General features: G+C 43.7%; 1 pseudogene; it reads right to left on the bottom strand.

Moving 5' to 3' along the window:
• Positions 1-20,552: 20,552 nt before the first annotated feature.
• Positions 20,553-22,258, bottom strand: LOC143570881 (BTB/POZ domain-containing protein At5g41330 pseudogene; annotated as a pseudogene).
• Positions 22,259-23,752: the final 1,494 nt, after the last annotated feature.

Genomic DNA, 23,752 nt, shown 5'->3' with positions numbered 1-23,752 from the left:
CCATTACCTAAAAACGCCTCTATGTAGAATGGTGTATGTTAACTTTATTTTGAGCTTTCTAAAATGTATTAAGGAAGCAAACTATAAAAAAGTACGAGGCAATGAAAAAGTACGAGGCAATGAAGAAACACTAATCAACCCCGGCAGATTACGGATAATCTGGGGGTTAAATAGATATTTCCCACGAGGGTTAGGTCCGGCAAGATGGTTATTCTTCTGATGACCTGCAAAACAGACACCGTGAGCTCGTCACTGAGAAGGGGGGGTACCTCCTTGTGACCACCCTCCGGCGTGAGAATCAGACTAGATTGCTCTTGAATATAAGTGTATATTAAGAGAAATAGCTAGAGAGAAGATGATGATACCGTTCCAAGGTGTTGGAGTGTTTATAGCCGAAGGTAGGTGTCCAAGAAGGTACGGCCGGCTGTATTATATTCCTTTTCTACCAACTGTGGGCTACGCACGTGCCGTGCTGGTGGTTGGTGGGTAGGCAGCGGCTGATAGTGACATGGCCGGCTGTGTACTATTCCTTTTCCACCAACTGCAGGCTATGCACGTGCCACGACAAGGGTTGGTGAGTAGGCAGCGGCTGATAGTGACATTAAGTACTAGAGCGTGCTGCTCGTCGTACTGTTGTCAGTGAGCTGTCGCAGCTTTGGTCAGATCTTTTGTCCATACCTTGGCAGGTATAGTACAAAAGGTCCTCCAGTAGCGTACGGACTGGCTCATTTGGGCGGGAGAATTCCCGGCTTTGGGCGGGAGTATTCCTGGCTTGCTCATTCCCTCTTCAGGTGACATTACTGAATTATTTGAGAGTTAGTGCCTTGTGCGTGTAGCCTTGCTGTGCGGGTAGCCTTCCCTGATGGCTAGTATCCGTAGCTGCGGGAACAGGCGGAGTACGTCACCATTGGGAGGCTTTTCCTGCGGGAACAGCTTGCGTACTGCGCGTAAGGACGTCACGTCTCTGAGCATGGTTGGTTCTGCGGATCCAGTTGGTCTTTGCGCAGACGTTCCCTTTTAAGGTGAGTCTTGCGAGTTCAACCGCGCAGACGTCTCTCTTCGAGGTGAGTCTTGCGGGTCCAACTGCGCAGACGTCCATGTTTAAGGTGAGTCTTGCGGGTCCAACCGCGCAGACGTCCCTGTTCAAGGTGAGTCTTGCGGGTCCAACTGGGCTCTGCTGGGACCTACCTCTTCAACTCCCCCTAGTCCAATGTTCTTCTCATGAATTGTTAATGAGGTGAACTTTTGGACTTAAGCAAAGGGTTTAGTTTTAAGGTCTCCGCGGGGATTCTTCCCGCGGGTTTCCTAATGTCACGTGCAGAATTTCCCACTGTTCTGCTTGATCTTTGGGTATGATGCGGGTAGGTGTGTAACCTCCTCGCAAGTCGGGAGTGTTGAGTTTCACTTGTATAGATTCTCCACGGGGTTTTGGTAGTTTTAAACATAGTGATCAATTATGTTAAACAACCAATTCCATCTTGGAGCTTCCAACAATCTAGTTCTCAACGTTCCCGCTATGCGGGGATGTTATTTCCCTTTTCGCAAGCATGGCCCAGAAGATCCTTCTTGGTTTCAATTCCCTGCGGAGTGCTAAGTATGTGAAGGGTTTTGCCTTGACACTGTACCCGCACTCGTCTTATAGTTACTTACTTCCAAGGTATTCCTGGCGTCAATTCCCTGCAGGTGCTAAGTATGTGAAGGGTTTTGCCTTGACACTGTACCCGCACCCGTCTTATAGTTACTTGGTTGCCGAGGTATTCTTAGCTTCAATTCCCTGCAGGTGCTAAGTATGTGAAGGGTTTTGCCTTGACACTGTACCCACACATGTCTTATAGTTACTTGGTTGCCAAGGTAAGGGGGTAAAGTCCCGCTTACTTTTGAATCTTTTTAAATCTTTTTGAAATTCGAAGAGTTGGTGAAAGGATAAGAACAGTCCAACTGTTGAAGGGACGTCAGCGTGGTCTGACGGTTTCTTTCGACAGTTTCAGGACGTGCATGAAGTTATGGCGACGTAACAATATATGGTCATTCCGGACGCTTTTTCAGGCGTGTGGGCGCGAGTTTTCGGGCGCGTGGCCGCGAAGTTTACGGCGCGCGTCCTGTCGACAGTTGTTGCCAGCTTGCATATTCCATGTGTCATAGTTTCATTTGAACCTGCGCTTTTCCTTCTCCCCCGCATTAAATTCATCGCATTTATTGCGATGGGTATATAAAGGGGGAAGATGATACATCTCAACTCACAGTTTCACTTCTTCTAAGCGATTTCCGGCGAATACTCTAACTTTTGTCGAGCATTCTCCTGAAATCGTTCTTCTTTCCATCTTTCAAAACATGTCTTCCATTCGTGATCCTGAGGCTATTGCCGAGGAGTCCGAAGTATACACCGAGAATCCGATGTCCGCGTCTGATAAGGATGATAAGAGTACTGTTGGCGAGTGCCAGTGTGCTCTTTCCGTCGACCTGTACCAGTACATCGTCAAGAAGTTCATGCTCGAGCCTTTCGAGCCTGAGTTTCCCGAGTCTCACCAGACGGTGTATGATGCCCCCAAGGGCAAGATAGGGGTGTATGCTGCATTCTTCGTCTATGGGAATCTGAGGTTCCCATTGACGAAGTTTGTGTACCGTGTTTTGGAGAAACACGGTGTACACTTGACGGAGGTGCACCCGATGGCGATCGCAAAGGTTCGCCACTTTGAATAGGTGTGCCACATTCTGGGCGTTGAGCCCCGCGTCGACCGCCTGATGACCTTCTACTCCTGGAGGTGCATCCAGGGCTGGTATACCTTGGTCAATCGGATCAAGAGTTTGAAGATCTGCGCTATCGAGCGCAGTCTTCGTTCTTAGAAGCGGGAGTTTTTCTATGTCTCCGCTCGCGTCGTTCCCATTGCGATGACGTTCAAGAACGGGAGGGCGCTCCCTAGCCTTCACGCCTCCAATTACCAAGAGGCGGAATGGTTCGCCAAGATCTCCCAGATCCAGACTCCGGTTTACCGCTTTGCGGAGTCTAGGATGGTGATGCTTGGGATGTGCCGGGTATGGAAGGATGCTGGGGCAGAGGCGCCACAGATTCCTATCGTCCTCGAATACGGTTTGAACTCTATACCTTACGGTATGCTTCATATCTTTTTGCTGATTTAGGGTTTTCTTCTAACTGCTTTTCTGTTTAATTTCAGAGGAGAACAATTTACAATCGCTTCTGCAACCGCGGGAGAGCGGTGGTCCCGCTCGGTTGGGTACTCGTGATCTTGACGAGAACGAGTTGCCCATCTTGGAGCAAACGGCGGATAGGTTCGTGGAGGTCTACCCGCCGGGCCACGAGATTTTGAGCGCCACGCGGCCAGGTAAGGGTTTCTTTAACCCCCGTCCTTTCCATGCTCAAACCTCTGCTGGAATTCCTCTAATTTTGTCATCTTCTGATGAGGAATCCGCAGACGGTCCTTTCTTCGTGAGGAAGAAGGCAGCTGGCGCGAAGGGCAAGGCGAAGGTTGCCTCCACCGCCGATCAGAGGAACCGGTCTGACTCGGAGACCGAAAGTGAGGAGGTGGCGGGGAACCCTGGTGGTGGTGAGACAACTGTCCCGGAGGTTGAGACAGCTGTCACCTCCGATCCGCCCAGTACGACGACGGTGACCGGCGTGAAGAGGCCGGCTCCATCGTGTTCGTCCCCGCCTGTCAGAACCTTCAAGCTCAAGAAAACTCGTAAGTGTAAATTAATCTTACCCGCAATTCTTTCCGCCATTATTTTTAATATCGTCTTTATGGAGGCGTGGATGCTACCGCATTCCAGAGTGGAGCGGGGAGGAGCGTCTCTCGACCCATGACGGTAGGTTTGGTCAACCTACCCGAGGCGATGACCCAGGCGGCCGCGCCTGTTTCAAGTGCTGGTTCAGTTGCTCACCCGGTTGAGGCAACTGTTCCAATTGTGACGTCATCTCCGCCGGCTGTCAGTGCCATCTTTACTGCATCCTTCACTGAGCCGGCGGTGATTTTTTCTGAGGGCTCGTCCGCAGCGGCGGCCACGGTTGTGAGTTCACCTCCCGTGAGTTCACCTCCGATGGTCTCTACCGCGGCGGCTTCAACCGTGCCTCCGGCACCGGTGACTACCTCGTCTCCGGCTGGTTCAGCAGGTATGTTTGGGGCTTCTAGCCAATCTCTGCCTCCTTCCCATCTGCCTGACCTCTTGGATGGATATCCCTTAGGTTCGGGTGATGGGTTCGGCGGCTACCGGCCTGTTGTCGACCCTACAGGTGCGTAGGGTTATTTTGGCCTCTTTTCTTTTTTTTTATATATCATCTTTTCCTAACTGTTTTTTGTTTTTACAGTGTCGGATTCCAATGAGGTGTATGTTCCACAGTGGAACATCCGCCGGGGAACAACCCTTCGGACGGCTGTGGACTGCGTCGAGTGGACGCGTCACGCGGCCCCTAGTGGCGCGTTGGGGGAAGCCATGTCTAGCTACCAGGAGGGTAGGCTGACGAATGAGCTTCGGATTCTCCTTGCCCGGATGCAGCCGCGCGTCGAGTTGCTTTGTCGTGAAAACGACAAGTTAAAGGCGGCGTGTATCCAAGAAGTGGCTCAGGCGCGGGCTATCCGGGAAGAGAATAGGAGACTTTCCGCCGTTGCTGCGGAGAAGGAAAAGGCCTTCAAGGCCCTCGAGGTTGAAGTTCAGGCCCGTCTCGAGGCCTGTTCCAAGGCTGCCCAAGCTGTTAACGAACAGCTTCGGTTGGCTAAGGAAACTGCGCGGAACGCGACCGAGAGGGCCACCAAGGCTGAAGCTGTTGCTGAGCCTCTGCGCGCCGAGAATGAGGAGCTTATAGCCAAACTAGAGAGGCTCCAGCAGGCTCATGATACCTTGGCCATGGAAGACGCCAAGAAGCTTCAAGAGATCTTGGACCAGAGGGGTATGCTTGACCATTCTGAGCGTAAGCTAAAGGGCGTTGAAGAGACTGCTGCTAAGGAAGTGTTGCTTGCCAACCTTAACAAAAATGAAGCCGAACGCGCCCGTAACCAAGCTCAAGCTGCCCTCCAGGAGGCTCTGATCACCAAGGAATGGCTTCTACGAGAAGCGTTGTCGCAGGTATGCGTAGCTTCATAATATCTTTACGATTTTCTTTGTACTTAGAAAAGGTTTTGATACTTTGTATTTTTTCTTGTAGGTTGTGCATCGGATCTTCACGAACACATCTTATGACGATGCCATGAGCGCAGCCCTCAACGCTTCCCATGAGGATGGGGAAAAGGCTGGTTTCTTGCTTGGTCTGGGGTTTGTTGAGAAGGGCATCCCGCCTTCCAACTTCCCCCTTTATGACGTGGACACCGAAGTTGCCTATGACCAAGCAGTGAACCAGTATGCTGCCTTCCCGCATCCGGTGGTGGAGAAGGTGAACGAAATTGCTGCTGCTGATGATGGGCTAACCATTCTCAAGACTTTCCTTGATCCGCCACAGCCAACTGATGGTGCGGGTACAAGTGGGTTTGGAGGGAGTGGTCCTGAAGTTTGAATCTTGAGATCCCTTCCCACCGTTAGGATAGATTTATATTTCTGTAGGCGGGTTGATACCCGGCCATTCTTGTAATGTTTGAATTTTTTATGAAATATAAATGTTTGTGCGGGTAGGACCGCCAATTTCACTGGATGACTTGCTTTATAAACGTTATATGACTTGCTCATGCATATTATAGCTTAATTTGGCACTTGTTTTGCCGCATAAACAATATATGATTCGCTCGTGCATACTTTAGTTTAACAGCAATTTTCCAAGTGTTTTGAATAAGTTAACCGTTCGACGCGCGGTTGTCAATAGGTTAGTGTTCAGTTTCCTCTATCATGATTGTGCGGGTAGGACCGTCACTTTCATTTAGTGGGATGACCAGTCTTCACCTATAACTGACCTGCGTGAAGGTTTGCCGTTTTTTGTGTTTATGCGGGTTTTGCCGCCGTCCACACGCAACGACGTCTCCACTTATTTATGCGGTGAATACCGACATATCAGTGTTTTGAATAAGTTAACCGTTCGACGCGCGGTTGTCAATAGGTTAGTGTTCAGTTTCCTCTATCATGATTGTGTGGGTAGGACCGTCACTTTCATTTAGTGGGATGACCAGTCTTCACCTATAACTGACCTGCGTGAAGGTTTGCCGTTTTTTGTGTTTATGCGGGTTTTGCCGCCGTCCACACGCAACGACGTCTCCACTTATTTGTGCGGTGAATACCGGCATATCAGTGTTTTGAATAAGTTAACCGTTCGACGCGCGGTTGTCAATAGGTTAGTGTTCAGTTTCCTCTATCATGATTGTGCGGGTAGGGCCGTCACTTTCATTTAGTGGGATGACCAGTCTTCACCTATAACTGACATGCGTGAAGGTTTGCCGTTTTTTGTGTTTATGCGGGTTTTTGCCGCCGTCCACACGCAACGACGTCTCCACTTATTTATGCGGTGAATACCGGCATATCAGTGTTTTGAATAAGTTAACCGTTCGACGCGCGGTTGTCAATAGGTTAGTGTTCAGTTTCCTCTATCATGATTGTGCGGGTAGGACCGTCACTTTCATTTAGTGGGATGACCAAACTTTACCTATAACTGACCTGCGTGAAGGTTGTCCTCATCTCTTACAAATTTTTGCCGTTTTTTGTGTTTATGCGGGTTTTGCCGCCGTCCACACGCAACGACTTACTTCCCCACTTATTTATGCGGTGAATACCGGCATATCAGTCGGGAAAGTTCATAAGTATAAATGTAAGACCATCAGCGTCAATGTGGTAAGGAGAATCATTTCCATTAGAAGTGGCACTGGGCCTTTTCTTTACAAGTTTGGAATTGATCTACATGCAACCTGTGTAATTGAACTCCCTTCCATGTTCTTGGGATGGGGGTGTCATCGAGCCTTTCGAGCCGATATTCACCTGGTTCGGAATCTCGTTGTTTACGCAGTATGTAGTCTCCAACATTGAAGCTGCAGTTTCATTTCGTGTTTTCCCCAACTGGGGTTCAACACGCATTAGCCTGCTCAGCATTCATTACGACACGAGGTGCGTGAGTTTACTCCCGCGTTCCTTGGTTTGAAGGTTTCTTCGAAATTCCTCGGTTGGAAGTTCGTTTCCTTACGCTTCCCTTTCGCCCTATGGCGAGGGTTTGCGTCGGTGTCGGATTCCTCCTGATCATCGTCCGAGTACTCGCACTCACTGCTCATGTTGAGCTGTTGTCGAGTGCTTCCTAATTCGTCAGCCTGTTGGATGGAACGTAAGCGTTCGCCCAACTCAGCTTGGAATTCCTTCTGACGTGCTTCCCCCCACGCTTTAACATGTTCAAGTGTTTGGCGGGGGAGCCTCGTCTGTTGTCTTTCCACCTTGGTATCAATGAATCCCAGGGGATGACTGTTTACTGCACTTGCCCCGGCTTGGGTAACCGGGGTAGTGTTCGTAAAATTTACTGCACTTGTGTGACATCTGACCCGATCCGACCCGACCCAGGTACCCGTTTCTCTGACCCGATCTCTTTCTTTTATGATTTAATATTTATACTTATATTTTACTTTTAATAATAATATATATATTTTCCTTCCCGCCTCTTTCTCTCTCTTTCTTTCCGCCGTCCCGTCCCTCTTCTCTCTTTCCGCCTTCTTTTCCCTCTTGTCGCCGTCCCGCCCTTAAGCCTTGTTTCCCTCCTTTTCTTCTAACTCTTTGCTTGTCCTTTGTTCCTTCCCGCCTAAGGTTGTCTGCGCAGCTCCTCACGCCAGACTCCTTACAAGGAAGCCTGCGTGAAGACCACCTGTTACAGCGATTCGCGAGACGAACTCTTCTCGCAGCGCGCTAAGAATTGTAATTCTTCTCGCAGCACGCTAAGAACGGTAGTTCTTCCCGCGACGCGCTAAGGATTTGTAGTTCTTCTCGCAGCGCGCTAAGAATCGTAGTTCATCCCTCGACGCGCGAAGAATTATAGTTCTTCCCGCGGCGCGCTAGGAATTTTAGTTCCTCCCGCGGCGCGCTAAGAAATGTGATTCTTCCCGCGGCGCGCTTAGAAATGTATTTCTTTCCGCGACGCGTTAAGGTTGGTTCTGTCTGCCTTCGCGCTCGCGCTCTCTTGACCTTCTGTGTCTGCCTTCGCGCTTGAGCCTTCTCGCGCTAAACCCTTTGAGTTTTCTTCTGTTTAATCTAGCCGTTTGCTTTTGTGTTGTCTTATCTTTTGTGCTGTTGACCTAATCTGCTTTATGTCTGAAAAGTTACTTTCGGCGCAGCATGCGCACCAACCCCATTGGTTGGCAGAAAAAGTGACTGACATTATCTTTGGAGATCTGCTTTTTCCATGCTTGACCAGTACCTTTATCTGAACCGCCCATGCTTTTTACTGTTCCCTGTCAGCTTTATCTTGCCCCCTGCAGCTGCCATATCTTTTGATATCTTTTGCTTTTGGAATCTTTTACTTTTTGAGATCTTTTTCCCCTTTTCTAGGGATTGTGTTCCCTAGGGTTTCTCTATAAATAATAATAATATTTTCCTAACACTACACACACAAAACACTTAATCTCTCTTATTCTCTCATGTTCTCCTTGCTCTCTCTGCCGCCTCCCTCTTTGCCTCCGTCTTCCTCCCTGTTCTGTCCTGCTTTTCCGGTAATATATATATATATATATAATAATTTACTTATGCTAACTTATATCAAGACTTAAAACCGATCATTAAAATAATCTTATTTATAGGTTAATTTGTGCTTGTTTAAAGTTGGTTCTTGCTTTATCTTACACCGAATCGTTTATCAAGTGAGTAATCTCGTATCTAATCCCTTTTTGCTTTTAATGTTTTGGGATGATCATGTGTTCATACAAACTTAGAGTCTTAAACTGTTTATGAACTTTAGTCGCGCAGTATCCCATGTGTTGAGGACGTAGACTTGGCTGTTTATTTGTATGTGTGGATCATTAACCGTCTTGTCGGTCTATTCCGCAGTTCTCATGGTACCATTAGATGAACACGGGAGAACTATCGTTTATGATTTTCTCTTTTGTTTGCACATGCACAGTTTGTCTTGTTTGTGAGCTCAATTGTGAGCACTGGCAGTCTATGAATCTTAGAGTTGATCCCGATCAGATTACACCCTTGTTGAAAACCAGACATACACATGTTGCGCGCAGATTTATTGTTATCTATGTATTGTATTAAACTTGATTTCTCACCAACACGCAAGTGTTTGACGTTTATTTTAACACATGTTCAGGTTTGCAGTAGCTGTTTTGGAGCTTGTGGACACGTAGGAAGTTTTCATTATTTTGGACCTAGATTAAAATGTATCAAGACAAGTCTTTGCTGTTCGAATATTATGATTTATAATATATTGATTTATGATGTTTTATGTTATCTTGTGTTTACTCTGCGCGTGCGCGAATGAATGTATTTATTAAATATTGACACCCAATAGTGTCACGAGTAATGAAACAATATGTGGCGCCCCGATGTATAATCCGCCTTTGGTCGGGGTGTTACAGATTGGTATCAGAGCTCGTTGACTTTAGGATAGGTGGTTAGACGTAACGGCCTAGAATACCTAAAAGTCCCTTCTCGCGCATGAGAGAAATCTCATGTTTGCGCGCTTATTGTTAATTACTCGTTATTTATGAATATGCTCGCGCTTGCGCAGTATATGATTTTATGTTTTATTTCGCGATATTTCGATTTTTGTTGAATTTCGATTTTTATTGATTTTTCTTAAATATTCGTTTGTTGGGTTTGAAAATCCGAAAAGTCATGGTGATACATGAATAGTTGATTTTCAATTTCCATTTACGATTATGTTCTGAGGTTGGAGACTTGAAAAGTCATGGTGATACATGAATTGTCAACCTCCAATACTCATTTTCTTGTGTATTTTATATTGAAGATTGAAAAGTCATGGTGATACATGAATCGTCAATCTCCAATACTCGTTTACTCGTCATTTTAAATTGAGAATTTGGAAGGTCATGGTGATACATGAATTGTCGATTCTCGATTCGAATTTGTTACCTTTATTAAGTCTGCATTTAAAGTCATTTATTTTACTTTAACTTTTGATAGTATCTAACTCTGCGAAACCAAGCTTTATAAGATTAAAACTTTGCGCTAAAATCAAGATATTAACTAAAATTAAAACTTTTATAGAATGCCTCCACTATCAGCTCGCCATCTCAAGAAGAAAGAAGCCGCGCGCAGACGCTCGCAGCAACGTTCCCAGGAAATGGCCGCCGCGATAGCCCAAGCCTTGAGCCAAAACAATACCTCCAGTTACAACATTAAGTCCTTTAACGCGGGTAACCCTCCAAAGTTCACAGGTCTTGAAGGAGCCACCGTGATGCTCCAGTGGCTTGAGAAAATAGAAAACACTTTCCTCCACACCCAATGCCCCTCAGGCAGACGAACCCTATATGCTTCCAGTGTCCTGGAATCTAGAGCGCTTACATGGTGGAATGGAGTAGCTCACGCGCGTGGCGCGGAAGCTGCTTCTAGCATGACATGGGAGGAATTCAAGGAAATTCTGACGCGAGAATTCTGCCCTCCCAACGAAGTTAAGCGCCTGGAAGAAGAATTTTGGAATCTTAAGCAGTACAGTGGCGAAGCGCGCGAGTACGCGACGCGCTTCCATGAACTAAGTTTGCTTGTCCCTCACCTTGTTACCCCTTCCCGCCGAGCCATAGAGAAATTCCTTGGGGGTCTCCCCATGGAAATTCAAGATTCTGTATGGGCTAGAAACCCAGTTACCCTCTCTGACGCCATCGAGTTGGCCGCTGTGCTCAGCGACAACCATGTCAGAGCAGGAACCCTGTTCCTGCGGGGATCTGAGAAGACCAAACTCACCAAGACTGCCCCTGAACCAACAAAAACCAAACCTGAACCCTCAAACCGTAACAACCTCAAGCGCAGGCGCAAGGCCTATGCGCTTACCAACCCGCCCATTGTCCAGCAACCCATCTACCAACCCCCAGTTTACGCGCCTAACCCTCTGTCAGCTTACCCAACACCTCCTGTAGTCCACAACTATGCCTTAACCAATCCAGCACTCCCTGCCCCGCCAACTAAGAAACCTTACACAGGAAACCACCCCTTCTGCCCAACCTGTAGACTCCACCACCCACCTCAAGTCCCATGTCGACTTTGTAACCGATGTGGCCGCGCTGGTCACCTTGCAGAAAACTGTAGAGTCCTTCCCGCCAATCCAATTGCGCCAACACCACCAGTCTACCCGCAAAACCCTCAACCAACCTACCAAAACCCACGACCCAGATCGTGCTTTAACTGCGGTGATCCCAGTCATTTCCGGAACGCGTGCCCAAGGCTACAAGTGCAAATCACACAAGCGAATCCGGTGAACCAGATTTCAAACCAAGTAACGCGTGGACGAGCTTTTAACATAACCGCGCACCAAGCGCAAGCGAATAATGACGTAGTTAATGGTACATTTTTGCTTAACGGATTTTATGCTTCTATACTTTTTGATACTGGCGCCGATCGAAGTTTTATCTCTCGCGCCTTCGAGCAGAAGCTTGCGCGACCGCGCAGCGATTTAAAAGAAGATTTTTCAGTTGAATTGGCTAATGGCGAAACTGTTTTAATTAACTCGGTGATTAAAGATTGTACGCTTAACCTTAATGAAAACGATTTTCTAATCGATCTCATCCCCATGCCTCTTGGAAGTTTTGATATTATCATTGGTATGGACTGGCTTTCGAAGAATCGCGCCGAAGTTATTTGCGCCAAGAAGATGATTCGCATACCTCGAGAAAATGGTGATCTTCATATCTACGGCGAAAAGCCCTCCCGTGGTCTTAAGCTTATGTCTTGCGCCGAAGCCCGAAGGCTCATGAGGAAAAGGTGTATTGCATTCTTAGCTCATGTGGTTAAACCTGCTGAAGAAAAGAAGCTTCGCGATATCCCCGTTGTGCGTGATTTCCCTGAAGTTTTTCCTGATGATCTTCCTGGTATCCCTCCCGCTCGTGAAGTCGAGTTCCGTATTGATCTTGTCCCTGGTGCTTCCCCCGTAGCTAAATCTCCTTACCGTCTTGCGCCCGCTGAGATGCAAGAATTGGCAAGCCAACTTCAAGAGTTGACTGCTAAAGGATTCATCCGCCCTAGCTCTTCGCCCTGGGGTGCTCCGGTGTTGTTCGTTAAAAAGAAAGATGGATCGTTTCGCATGTGTATTGATTACCGCGAGTTGAACAAACTCACCATTAAAAACCGGTATCCCTTACCGCGTATTGACGACCTCTTTGATCAACTCCAAGGTGCCTCTTGTTTTTCCAAGATTGATCTCCGCTCTGGCTATCACCAGTTGCGCATCCGCGATGAAGATGTTCCGAAGACTGCTTTTCGAACTCGTTATGGCCATTTTGAATTCTTGGTCATGTCATTCGGTTTAACCAACGCACCCGCCGTTTTCATGGATCTAATGAATCGGGTGTGTAGGCCTTTCTTGGATAAATTCGTGATCGTGTTTATCGATGATGTTATGGTGTATTCTAAGACCAAGGCCGAGCATGAGCAACATCTCCGGTTGGTGTTGCAAAAGCTTCGAACCGAGCAGCTCTATGCTAAGCTTTCCAAGTGTGAATTCTGGTCTGATGAAGTACAGTTTCTTGGTCATGTGGTTAACAAGATGGGTATTCATGTCGACCCATCCAAAATTGATGCAATCAAGAACTGGATTACGCCATCCTCTCCTTCTGAGATCCGTTCCTTTCTGGGCTTAGCTGGTTATTACCGGCGTTTCATTTCGAACTTCTCAAAGATCGCTTTGCCTTTAACAGCTCTAACGCACAAAGGTAAACCGTATATTTGGGGCTCGAAGCAAGAAGAAGCCTTTCTATCGCTCAAGCGATTGTTGTGTGAAGCTCCTGTTCTTGCGCTACCTGAGGGTAATGATGATATTGTCGTGTATTGCGATGCATCCAACCAAGGTCTCGGTTGTGTTCTTATGCAACGAGGCAAGGTTATCGCTTACGCATCAAGGCAACTCAAGATTCACGAAAAGAATTATACAACTCACGACCTCGAACTTGGTGTAGTTGTTTTTGCCTTGAAAATCTGGAGACACTACCTTTATGGTACTAAGTGCATCCTTTACACTGACCATAAAAGCCTTCAGCATATCTTTGATCAAAAGGAACTCAACATGAGGCAACGCCGATGGAACGAACTCATCAGCGATTACGATTGTGAGATCCGGTATCATCCTGGTAAGGCTAATGTGGTAGCTGATGCGCTCAGCCGAAAACCCTGCCAACTTAACTGTATCTTGCCGCGCACCCAGCTTCACTTCGCGCCGATTCAAAGCAACCTTGAATCGCGTATTCGTGACGCGCAGCGCGCATCCATCAGTAATGGTAACCTTCGCGCCGAGTTAGCGTGTGGCGCGGAAGCGCACTTTGTCCCTAATCTGAGTGGAATTCTCTGCTATCTCAATCGCATCTGGATTCCCTTTGATGAGAATCTTCGCGCTGATATCCTGAGTGAAGCGCACAAATCTCGGTATTCTATTCATCCTGGCGCTGATAAGATGTACAAGGATTTGCGCATTACTTATTGGTGGCCCGGTATGAAAAAGGATATTGCTGTGTTCGTAGCTAAATGTCTGACTTGTTCTAAAGTGAAAGCTGAACATCAACGCCCATCTGGTTTGCTCGAACAACCAGAAATTCCTACGTGGAAATGGGAATGTGTAGCGATGGACTTTATTACCAAGTTACCTTTGACAGCAAGCAAACATGATAGCATTTGGGTAATAGTGGATCGTTTGACTAAGTCTGCTCACTTTCTGCCCATTCGTGAAAACTACCGTGTTGAGCATCTCGCGCAGCTTTATGTCAAGGAAATTGTCTGCCGCCATGGTACTCCTTTGAGCATCATATCCGATCGCGATGGCCGTTTTATATCCCGCTTTTGGAAATCTCTCCAATCTGCGCTAGGAACTCGCTTGGACATGAGTACGGCATATCATCCTCAGACTGACGGTCAGTCTGAGCGAACTATTCAAACTCTTGAGGATATGCTCCGATCTTGTGTTCTTGATTTTGGAGGTAATTGGGATTCGCACCTGCCTTTGATTGAGTTCTCTTATAATAACAGCTATCATTCCAGTATCGGTATGGCCCCATTTGAAGCACTTTACGGTCGTAAGTGCCGCTCCCCGATTTGTTGGAGCGAAGTGGGTGAAGCTCAAATCACAGGACCCGAACTGGTTCAAGAGACAACCGATAAAATCGCCAAGATCCGTGATCATCTGCTGACTGCCCAAAGCCGACAGAAGAGTTACGCAGATCGTAGGCGGAAGCCTCTCGAATTTCAAGTTGGTGATCTTGTTCTCCTCAAAGTGTCGCCCTGGAAATGTGTTGTCCGCTTTGGGAAGAAAGGTAAGCTTGCTCCTCGTTATGTTGGTCTATTCAAGATTCTCGCGCGTGTAGGAAAAGTTGCCTACAGACTTGACCTGCCGCCCGCGCTCAGTAATGTGCATCCAACGTTCCATGTATCCAATCTCAAGAAGTGTTTAGCTGACGAGAACCTTCACATTCCACTTGATGAAGTTCAAGTTGATGAAACTATGCATTTCGTTGAGAAGCCTGTTGAGATTATGGATCGCGAGGTAAAGCAAACCAAGCGCAGTCGCATCCCTATCGTGAAAGTTCGTTGGGAGTCCAAGCGCGGAGCCGAGTTTACATGGGAAAGGGAAGATCAAATGAAGATCAAGTACCCGCACCTGTTCTCTGCGCAACCTACTTCGAGATAAATTTCGGGACGAAATTTCTTAAAGTAGGGGAGACTGTGACATCTGACCCGATCCGACCCGACCCAGGTACCCGTTTCTCTGACCCGATCTCTTTCTTTTATGATTTAATATTTATACTTATATTTTACTTTTAATAATAATATATATATTTTCCTTCCCGCCTCTTTCTCTCTCTTTCTTTCCGCCGTCCCGTCCCTCTTCTCTCTTTCCGCCTTCTTTTCCCTCTTGTCGCCGTCCCGCCCTTAAGCCTTGTTTCCCTCTTTTTCTTCTAACTCTTTGCTTGTCCTTTGTTCCTTCCCGCCTAAGGTTGTCTGCGCAGCTCCTCACGCCAGACTCCTTACAAGGAAGCCTGCGTGAAGACCACCTGTTACAGCGATTCGCGAGACGAACTCTTCTCGCAGCGCGCTAAGAATTGTAATTCTTCTCGCAGCGCGCTAAGAACGGTAGTTCTTCCCGCGACGCGCTAAGGATTTGTAGTTCTTCTCGCAGCGCGCTAAGAATCGTAGTTCATCCCTCGACGCGCGAAGAATTATAGTTCTTCCCGCGGCGCGCTAGGAATTTTAGTTCCTCCCGCGGCGCGCTAAGAAATGTGATTCTTCCCGCGGCGCGCTTAGAAATGTATTTCTTTCCGCGACGCGTTAAGGTTGGTTCTGTCTGCCTTCGCGCTCGCGCTCTCTTGACCTTCTGTGTCTGCCTTCGCGCTCGAGCCTTCTCGCGCTAAACCCTTTGAGTTTTCTTCTGTTTAATCTAGCCGTTTGCTTTTGTGTTGTCTTATCTTTTGTGCTGTTGACCTAATCTGCTTTATGTCTGAAAAGTTACTTTCGGCGCAGCATGCGCACCAACCCCATTGGTTGGCAGAAAAAGTGACTGACATTATCTTTGGAGATCTGCTTTTTCCATGCTTGACCAGTACCTTTATCTGAACCGCCCATGCTTTTTACTGTTCCCTGTCAGCTTTATCTTGCCCCCTGCAGCTGCCATATCTTTTGATATCTTTTGCTTTTGGAATCTTTTACTTTTTGAGATCTTTTTCCCCTTTTCTAGGGATTGTGTTCCCTAGGGTTTCTCTATAAATAATAATAATATTTTCCTAACACTACACACACAAAACACTTAATCTCTCTTATTCTCTCCTGTTCTCCTTGCTCTCTCTGCCGCCTCCCTCTCTGCCTCCGTCTTCCTCCCTGTTCTGTCCTGCTTTTCCGGTAATATATATATATATATAATAATTTACTTATGCTAACTTATATCAAGACTTAAAACCGATCATTAAAATAATCTTATTTATAGGTTAATTTGTGCTTGTTTAAAGTTGGTTCTTGCTTTATCTTACACCGAATCGTTTATCAAGTGAGTAATCTCGTATCTAATCCCTTTTTGCTTTTAATGTTTTGGGATGATCATGTGTTCATACAAACTTAGAGTCTTAAACTGTTTATGAACTTTAGTCGCGCAGTATCCCATGTGTTGAGGACGTAGACTTGGCTGTTTATTTGTATGTGTGGATCATTAACCGTCTTGTCGGTCTATTCCGCAGTTCTCATGGTACCATTAGATGAACACGGGAGAACTATCGTTTATGATTTTCTCTTTTGTTTGCACATGCACAGTTTGTCTTGTTTGTGAGCTCAATTGTGAGCACTGGCAGTCTATGAATCTTAGAGTTGATCCCGATCAGATTACACCCTTGTTGAAAACCAGACATACACATGTTGCGCGCAGATTTATTGTTATCTATGTATTGTATTAAACTTGATTTCTCACCAACACGCAAGTGTTTGACGTTTATTTTAACACATGTTCAGGTTTGCAGTAGCTGTTTTGGAGCTTGTGGACACGTAGGAAGTTTTCATTATTTTGGACCTAGATTAAAATGTATCAAGACAAGTCTTTGCTGTTCGAATATTATGATTTATAATATATTGATTTATGATGTTTTATGTTATCTTGTGTTTACTCTGCGCGTGCGCGAATGAATGTATTTATTAAATATTGACACCCAATAGTGTCACGAGTAATGAAACAATATGTGGCGCCCCGATGTATAATCCGCCTTTGGTCGGGGTGTTACAACTTGCCCCGGCTTGAGTAACCGGGGTAGTGTTCGTAAAATTTGTGTACTCGCCGGTGTTCCTCCCAGTAGCTGGGGTTGTGATTACCGGGGTTTCTTGGTCACTCGCTGGCCTCGGGACCGGAGTAACGTTAACCATCTTTCCAGAAGTTTTGAAAAAACTGAAAAAGAATAAGTTCTAGCTTTTATGCACGGATGGCGCCAATGAAGAAACACTAATCGACCCCGGCAGATTACGGATAATCTGGGGGTTAAATAGATGTTTCCCACGAGGGTTAGGTCCGGCAAGATGGTTATTCTTCTGATGACCTGCAAAACAGACACCGTGAGCTCGTCACTGAGAAGGGGGGGGGGGTACCTCCTTGTGACCACCCTCTGGCGTGAGAATCAGACTAGATTGCTCTTGAATATAAGTGTATATTAAGAGAAATAGCTAGAGAGAAGATGATGATACCGTTCCAAGGTGTTGGAGTATTTATAGCCGAAGGTAGGTATCCAAGAAGGTACAGCCGGCTGTATTATATTCCTTTTCTACCAACTGTGGGCTACGCACGTGCCGTGCTGGTGGTTGGTGGGTAGGCAGCGGCTGATAATGACATGGCCGGCTGTGCACTATTCCTTTTTCACCAACTGCAGGCTATGCACGTGCCACGACAAGGGTTGGTGAGTAGGCAGCGGCTGATAGTGACATTAAGTACTAGAGCGTGCTGCTCGTCGTACTGTTGTAGTGAGCTGTCGCAGCTTTGGTCAGATCTTTTGTCCATACCTTGGCAGGTATAGTACAAAAGGTCCTCCAGTAGCGTACGGACTGGCTCATTTGGGCGGGAGAATTCCCGGCTTTGGGCGGGAGTATTCCCGGCTTGCTCATTCCCTCTTCAGGTGACATTACTGAATTATTTGAGAGTTAGTGCCTTGTGCGTGTAGCCTTGCTGTGCGGGTAGCCTTCCCTGATGGCTAGTATCCGTAGCTGCGGGAACAGGCAGAGTACGTCACCATTGGGAGGCTTTTCCTGCGGGAACAGCTTGCGTACTGCGCGTAAGGACGTCACATCTCTGAGCATGGTTGGTCCTGCGGATCCAGTTGGTCTTTGCGCAGACGTCCCTCTTTAAGGTGAGTCTTGCGAGTTCAACTGCGCAGATGTCTCTCTTCGAGGTGAGTCTTGCGGGTCCAACTGCGCAGACGTCCCTGTTTAAGGTGAGTCTTGCGGGTCCAACCGCGCAGACGTCCCTGTTCAAGGTGAGTCTTGCGGGTCCAACTGGGCTCTGCTGGGACCTACCTCTTCAATTGGACTTTTAAGTTTGAACAAAGTTCGAACGTCCCGCTAAAGATCATGGAGGGAATCAAGACAAATCCGTTCATTTAAATAAAAAATAGGACGAGATCTAATTGCTTAGCAACTAATATCTTGCCGTTCAAAAGTTCTAAATTATTAGTTAAAATAAAATAGTAAAAGCACTTTTTGAATGGTAAGATCTAAAAAAGCGCCCTTAGTCAAACCAACCTAGCTATCACCCACCTTATTTTTAATATGCTATATTGCTACCCCATCCCACATATAAAGTTATATTTAATTTTTTAAATATGGTAATTGTAAATTATGTGGGATAAAAGAGAGGTTTTTTTTTTCAAACTATTGATAGAAAAAATATTTATTATTTTGGTTTTTTTAAACTATTTAACAAACTAGTGTTTTTATTTATTTTGTGTCCACCTTTTAACTTTATTCACTTTAATCAAGTACTCTTTTTAATTTTTCTATTTAGTTAATCTGTTATATATTTATGTATTATATTTTTAAATATTTTTATACAATCAACCCAATATCTTCTTTTTCCGCTTCTTCTTCTTTTTCTTTTTACTTTTTTTTTACCAATCAACCATTTCTGTTTTTTACTATTTTTTATCGATCAAAACTTTTTTATCTTTTTTACCAATTCGTTCTATATCTTTTATGTTTATTATATTTTATTTTCCAATGCCAATATGAAACATAAGATGAAGCACAATCATCCAAAATAATTTAACAATGAGATGGAGAAAATAAAAAAGAATAATCAAAATTTAAATTTGACTCACTATGAGTCTCAATATCAATATACACAAAAATAAGAAATTCAAATAAACTCGAGTCGCTATCTGATAGACTGATACATATAAAACACAAACAAAAATAAAAAAATGTCAAATACTGTCGAGTTGGTAACTTGGTACGGGTCTCAACAATATTAAACAAATTAAACGATAACGCGACAAATAAATTTAACCCGCTTACTGGTCGTAATCCACATTGGTTTAAATTTTCATTTACTTCAGCATGTTCACAACTACAATTCGAAAGTATGTGTTGAAATTCTGCTTTTGAATCATATATAATTACATTAGCATGGTTCGTTATGTAAAACAAAGACAATTCTAAAAGTTTTTAATATAATTCTAAAAAGTATGACATAACAAATGAGATTTCAATATAAATTAATCAGTCCATTAAAGCAAAAATAATTTTTACGGGTAACATTAAGAGCTTTCCTCTTGGTTTTTTTGGATAAACTAGAAGATAAATAATAGTTGTTTTTTTTTCTTTTGACCAAGATAATAGTTGACAAGTGGAATCTTATGTTTCATATTTGAGGATGATGATTCTTATGTTTGGTATTGAGGTCTTCTTATTTGGTTAGTTTGGAGAAAAAAAACTCGATAAAAGGAGAGGATTATTAGTTTATTACATTAGATTTGTTTTATAAAACAAGACTATGAGGTCTTCTTATTTGGTTAGGTTAGATGAATTATTGTGTGCTTTTTTGGATTAAATTGGCAGTGAAAGCAATGGCATAATTAAAAGGGTATAACTTTTTATGGAATTTAAGTATTTCATAATATTGCCAAAAACGTGAAAGTGAGTTGTTATAGCTTGTTAAAAAAACAAAACTAAGACAAATATTATATAAGAAATTGCATAATTGCCAGAGAATCAAATCTATTATAATTTTCCAAATTAAAAGACAACAACAATATTAAAAGGTTACAATATCAGTCCCCATAAATCCATCCAAAATCCAAACTTGCTACACGTTCCATTGATCTCAAAAGTTCAAAAAATTATATAAATTGCAAATCATGAATCCAACATTAATATAAGAAATGCACAATATAACACATTGTAAGGGTGTGTACAGTTTGGTTCTGTTATTAGCCTTGATCGATTAACCAATCAGTTTCAGTTAATTGGTACAGTTTATTTGGTTAGTTTGTCGGTTTTCGTTTCGGCCAATAACCAAATTAAACTTGAGCTAAAACTTTTGTTTAGAAATACATGAAATGAAAGTATATAAACATGAATTTAATATACAATTACATGAAATAGTGGTGTGTGTACATGTGTGTGTGTGAAATAGGAGTATAAGAAATTAAGAACTACAAATATATAAAATATGAATGTATCGACTTGGTTAACCAAGTGTACAAGAAAAATAATAACCCATTTTCAGTTGATTCAATTTTCGGTTAAATTTTGATTCGGTTACGTCAATTATCAATTGGGTTAAGTTAATAGTTCGATTCTTGATTCTTGCTCACACATCTGCTAATAATTTTCCAACTTAAAAGACGACGATGAAGACAACAATAAATGTGACATCAAAAGATTTACAAGATTATTCCCCATAAATTCATTCAAAACCCAAAGTTGCTACACATCCAATCATTGATCCCAAAAGTTCAACAAATTATACAAATTGCAAATCATGGACACAATATTATTATATTTACCTTATGATCACTACTTTCTTTCCTAGCAATCAAACAAAAACCAACAAACAAAAGAATAACATTTTATCATACACTTTGAAACAATCACAATCTTCTCACTGAACTTTGCCAAACTTCAACACATTGCTCATCTTTCCTTGTAACAAACATTTTATTCCCTCCGAAACCCATATTCGTGACGCGATTACCACCCAAATCCTTCGATCGTCCTAACACATTCTTCTTAAAAATTCGATCTTTACTGTTACCCGAACAACCCATTAAAACCTCTGACCACAATCCCAACTCCCCTTGCTTACTACAAAACACTTGATTCCCATGTGTTTCAATCTTGCAACCAACCCCTTGTTTCTTCATATTATTCACATTATTAACTTTTCGGGTGTCACCAAGACAACTCCACGAATTTAAAGATCCAGACTTTTTCAAATCAATATACGAAACCTCGCCCGAATTCACACCAATCTTGAAAACACCCGAAAGGGTATCTGAAACCGTAATATCAGAAAAACAATCAACACTTTCCTTAATTTCCCAAACTGCATTCCCAGACCTTAAATCCCAAAACTTTATGTTTCCTGACACACCGGTGGGCCCGCTATGCGACCCGGAAGCCATTAACAGGTTAAGGCTAGGAACCCAATTCAATTTTGTTGATGGGATTGCAGAACTAATATCTGCACCAAATATTTCATTATTCGCAATCTCCGAAACAATCTTGAAACTGTTAAGATCATAAACCATGATCGAGTTCGAGTTCCTTCGGCCCGATTCGAAACTAGTGAACAGATATTCATTTGAAACCCCAATTGCTTGAACAGTTGAGCTAGATTTAGTTGCATTATCCCAATTTAAGGTTTGTGTTACAACACCCAAATCAAGATCAAGAATTTGCAACCCATTAAAATCTGTAGCACCAGCTGCCACAATGTTGGATGGCAAAGCTAACAAAGAATCAACAGCTGCAAAACTGGTCAAAGTTGTTGACTTTCTTTGTAAAGACCAATCAAAAGATGTGATCTTGCTACCATGAGCCACATGAACACACCCATTATCAGTTGTGGCAATAGCAGAGGGTGAGTCCCTGCCACTAAGCGGCAAAATGACCGATTTTTCGAGATCAAAGGGTTCGAATTGAGACGGGTTTGATTGGGATTGCACCAGAGCATCAGCAATCCCATAAAAATTGGCTTCAAAGATAATATCTTGAATGTCAAAAGATTTGGCCTTTGATGGGAGATTGCCTGTTCTTAATAAAGAGAGAAGGATTGAGAACAATTCAGGGTCTCTGTCAATAAATGGGATGTGGTTTTGATGACATGAATTGAATATGTTTGAGAAAATGGTGTTGGAGCCTGCTAGGGTTAGGGTTTGTTTTGTGGTTTGGAAAAGATGACCACCCACATCAATGGTGATGATATTGGTGTGGTTCTTTTGGTGATTGTGTGAGAACCCATTTGAGATTGGGTTTGATTGTGAGAAAGGTGGCATCTTTCTGCAAATTGAGAATTGGGTTTGATGTTTCTTGATGATTTATGAAACAAAATTGTGTAACGTTGGTGGAGTGATTGGGAAAAACTTGAAAAGCTTTGATTTTTGTAGAGGGTGGAAGGCAAGAATAATATTATATTGTGGTCTATGTTATTGGGGGGTCAACATAGGAGGCTGGTAATTTGTTTTGTGGTAGGAAGTTTCCAAGCTGGACCAATTTTTTATATTTTTCTGAACGGCCTATGTCGGGCACATACACTTTTTAAGTTTGAAGAGTTATGTTTTTTCACTGTCATAAGACTATATTATTTTAATAGGGCACACGTTTACTTTAGAGTTTGAATTGAACTTTCTTTATGTATTAAGCCGTAACATTTTTCAAATTTGAAGAGTCATGTTGTTCTATTCTATTCAGATTGTGATGTCTTAACCGGACTCACGTTGCTTTCAGAGTTTGGTTTGGACTTTCTTTATGTGTCAGGCCACAACATTTTTGAAATTTCCACTTTGGCCAGAATATGATGTTTTAACCGGGCGCTTGGACGATTCCCTGGAAACCATATAGCTAGCTACCGCTTGACAGTGGTTGTGCTAACACAAGAGCAGAACTCTCTGCGTAACACACTGTGGGACTAAAACCCAGGTGGGCTCGGAATTTGAACTGACAACCTCGCAAAACTTAGCTTAAATTCTTTATTGTCAATTTTTATTTAAAGAAACACAAACAGAAATCAAACTTGAGTCTCCACTTGATAGTTTAAATTTTTCTGCCACTAGGTCAAGAGTGGGGGTCAAATTGGACCAATATAAAAACTATTAATTAATTACATATTTAATGAAATCAATTTTAAATTATTTTGTAAACGTGTAAAATGGATGGATATAAAATAAAGGGAATCTTATGAAGGGTTTGCAAGCAAGTTGTCTAGTAGATAAATTAGTGTGGGGACAAAGGATAATAACTTGTGATTAATATAACATGTAACAACTAAGAAGTAACATATATCCTATTGTTTGTCAAACCAAACAAGATGATTCAATGGTCAAGGGAAACTTTACCTTAGTTTGACTACATATTTTTGACTTTTGACTATAGCATTCGTGCATATGTGAAGCTTGATGTTTTTGGTGTCTTCTTGGAAATTCCCTTATTTCTGACCAAAGTTTTGAAATCAATAAACCATTCCAAGATTCCAGAAGGGTGATGCCAAGCCAACAATAACATCCCTTTCTAGATGTGTTTCCTAATATACTCCCTCCCTGCCTTTTATCATATTAGTCATCACATTCGATAAAGACGTGAATTTGGTATATAAGCATATAGCCCTGATATACGGACGTATAGTTCTTAAATACCCCTTTATGCGGGCACAAGTCATATAGCCATGGTATACACTGGACTACGGGCGTGTAGTTTGGTACGCAAGTGTATCGTTTTTCAATTAAGAGGGGGGTTAATTTAACCAACACCTTCCAAAATTCCTGACCATTCACAATTCCAAACAAGTATTTTTTAATGCTTGAGTGTGGCAACAAGCACCTTCTTTCTCAAAGTAAACTTTCTCCCTTCTTGCTTTAGTTTTCAAAAAGGCTCGCGCCCCAGTTTTCAATAAGGCTCGCGCAGGGGCGCTCACCTTTTTTGGCTCCTTCCCGGCAACGGAAGAGCTTTCTCGAGTTGC

The sequence above is a fragment of the Bidens hawaiensis genome, unplaced genomic scaffold, assembly GCF_021521415.1.
Source record: "Bidens hawaiensis isolate Kalapana, Puna unplaced genomic scaffold, B.hawaiensis_p1.1 tig00025169_1, whole genome shotgun sequence".
Lineage (NCBI taxonomy): Eukaryota > Viridiplantae > Streptophyta > Magnoliopsida > Asterales > Asteraceae > Bidens > Bidens hawaiensis.
This window is presented reverse-complemented; position numbering and strand designations above follow the sequence as displayed.